The sequence below is a fragment of the Triticum aestivum genome, chromosome 5B (genome assembly GCF_018294505.1).
Source record: "Triticum aestivum cultivar Chinese Spring chromosome 5B, IWGSC CS RefSeq v2.1, whole genome shotgun sequence".
NCBI classification, from domain to species: domain Eukaryota; kingdom Viridiplantae; phylum Streptophyta; class Magnoliopsida; order Poales; family Poaceae; genus Triticum; species Triticum aestivum.
In genome coordinates, this window is record NC_057807.1 from 438,349,445 (window position 1) to 438,352,611 (window position 3,167).

Consider the following 3,167-nt stretch of genomic DNA (forward strand, 5'->3'; position numbering starts at 1 on the left):
TTCAAAACGAGAGTGATAACTAGAGAGACATATGAGGGAATGCAAGATATCTCTAGGGAAAGAGAGTGTGGGTGAGCGACATACAAGAGAACGGTGGAGAAATATGGGACCCCGGGAGACAGAGTTTGTGTTTGTGTGTGAGAAAGAGATATTTAAGAGGAAGAGTCGTAGGTTCTCATACCTAAGGAGCGAAAGACATCTCTGTGTGAGAGGGGGGGTGCGAGTGGCACACAGGGGAATAGTAGAGAGAAATGAGACCCTGGGAGATAAAGTTTTGTGTTTGTGTGAGAGAAAGAGATTCGACATGGAGAATCATAGTTAGAGACACATAGCGGGGAGCGAGATATACTTAGAGAGAGATATAGTGATGAAGGTCGAGGGAGAGAGTGCCGTCAGTGTGTTATGAAGATAAAAGATCATTGTCGACATACAGGTAGCACGACAGATACCCGAGAGACGATGAACGCGTATAGGTCTAGAGAGATACTCCTATATAAGCATGAGTGATAGCTATATGAGACGAATATTTGGATTAAAGGGGATTCAAATATTTAAACTGGAGATCATCACATCGATAATATCATAACGCAAATCGGTGTATCAAACATGCATATTCATTTGAATTTTGGGACATGTGTAATGTTATATAGTTTATCAATATTGGTGATCCATAGATTCTTTAATTAGAAATAATGCATGGTTTATATGCAATTAATGTCTAAGAGGGATTACAATATATGTTGCGTGTGTGAAACACATTATGCATGTTTGAGAAGTAAAAAAAACCGCATGAAACACACATTAATTGGAGACAGTTAGCAAGGAATGCATACATTGGATTTCAACATAAAGTGGTTTCAAATATTTGAAAATCCAAATTGATGGATACAACCTTATGAATCTGAGATCATGCAATATGTAAACCATATTTATGTATAAAGGATGTTGTGGTTTTGAAAGTATATATAAAAATGATGTATATATAATTTTATTCCAATCGAAAATGGATCCTGCCCAAAAAAATAGAATACAAACGGGATTTGAATTGAGTTGGCACGGTAAACATGCACTCTGCAAAATTTGAACGAAGAAGGGAAAGTCGCAGTAACCGCCCGAAACCAAAATCTGCGAGATGGAAATTACTACTTCCTATCCTTCCCATGCAAAGCCTATCGGCTCGATTTCTATAGATTTCGATAGGGGTAGGTGAAGGAAATATGCCCTAGAGGCAATAATAAAGTTATTATTTATTTCTTTATTCCATGATAAATGTTTATTATTCATGCTAGAATTGTATTAACCGGAAACATAATACATGTGTGAATACATAGACAAACATAGTGTCACTAGTATGCCTCTACTTGACTAGCTCGTGAATCAAAGATGGTTAAGTTTCCTAGCCATGGACAAAAGAGTTGTCATTTGATTAATGGGATCACATCATTAGGAGAATGATGTGATTGACATGACCCATTCCGTTAGCCTAGCACTTGATCATTTAGTATATTGCTATTGCTTTCTTCATGACTTATACAAAGTTCATGCAACTATGAGTTTGTGCAACTCCCATTTACGGGAAGAACACTTTGTGTGCTACCAAACGTCACAACGTAACTGGGTGATTATAAAGGTGCTCTACAGGTGTTTCTGAAGGTACATGTTGGGTTGGCATAATTCGAGATTAGGTTTTGTCACTCCGATTGTCGGAGAGGTATCTCTGGGCCCTCTCGGTAATACTCATCACCTAAGCCTTGCAAGCATTGTAACTAATGAGTTAGTTATAAGATGATGTGTTACAGAACGAGTAAAGAGACTTGCCAGTAACGAGATTGAACTAGGTATTGGATACCGACGATCAAATCTCGGGCAAGTAACATACCGATGACAAAGGGAACAATGTATGTTGTTATGCGGTTTGACCGATAAAGATCTTCATAGAATATGTAGGAACCAATATGGGCATCCAGGTTCCACTATTGGTTATTGACCGAGAATGGTTCTAGGTCATGTGTACATAGTTCTCGAACCCGTAGGGTCTGCACGCTTAACGTTACGATGACAGTTTTATTATGAGTTTATAAGTTTTGATGTACCGAAGTTTGTTCGGAGTCCCGGATGTGATCACGGACATGACGAGGAGTCTCGAAATGGCCGAGACATGAAGATTGATATATTGGAAGCCTATGTTTGGACATCGGAAAGGTTCCGGGTGAAATCGGGATTTTACCGGAACACCGGGGGGTTACCGGAACCCTCCCGGGGGTTAATGGGCCTTAGTGGGCCATGAGGGAGAAGAGGAGGGCCGGCCAGGGCAGGCCGCGCCCCCCCTAGTCCGAATAGGACAAGCAAGGGGGCGGGGCGGCGCCCTGTCGGTGTACTAGAATAGGGGTACCCTAGTACCCCGAACTTGTGCACGGGCAGTTGCAGCACCCCGCGGCAAAGGCTTGCCGGGCGAATGCCAAGATCCCCCATGGTTCCCTTGGAGCCATCCAAGAAAAAAGTATTTAAGCTAAGGAGACAAGACCCCGGCAAGAGGAGCTTGCCGGGAAGGCCAACCAAGGCGCTCCAAGAAACTTGCCGCGACGCACCACGCGCTCTGGCAAGGCAACAAGGCCCCGGCAAGAGGAGCTTGCCGGGAAGACTAAACAAGGTACACCGAGGCCCGGTGAGCGACGAGCTTCTAGACCCGGCGAGATAACAACAGCGGAAAGGCGCTTGCCGCGGCAGGCGGCCACTCTGCGCCCACGCTCCAGCGCATCCACCAACGGGTCGCTCTGGGGGCCTCTCCGGGCGCGCGTGGCGGGAGGCTGTGCAGCCAGCGGTGCGCAGTGGCATGCAAAGCTGACAAGATCGCCATCATGGCGAACGGTGGCGCCCCTAACGGTCCTTTTCTGCACTGTTCGGGCGACTCAGACGGGCATTTAATGCCCTTGTCCCCTGCCATCAGGGTTTGGTAGGGTGCACTGTAAAAGCAACTGTATCGACTACCTCGCTTTTTACGTTTTTACCCTCCTCTGCGTTGCCACCTGTCGGTGACCCCTTTAGCGTATAAAAGGAGGCCCATGCGCAACGTAGAAGGGGTTCGGACAGTTTACTTCGATTCATTCGTAGCCCAGAAAACATCACACTCTCTCGCTCGAGAGCAAGAACACCAGATAATACAACCA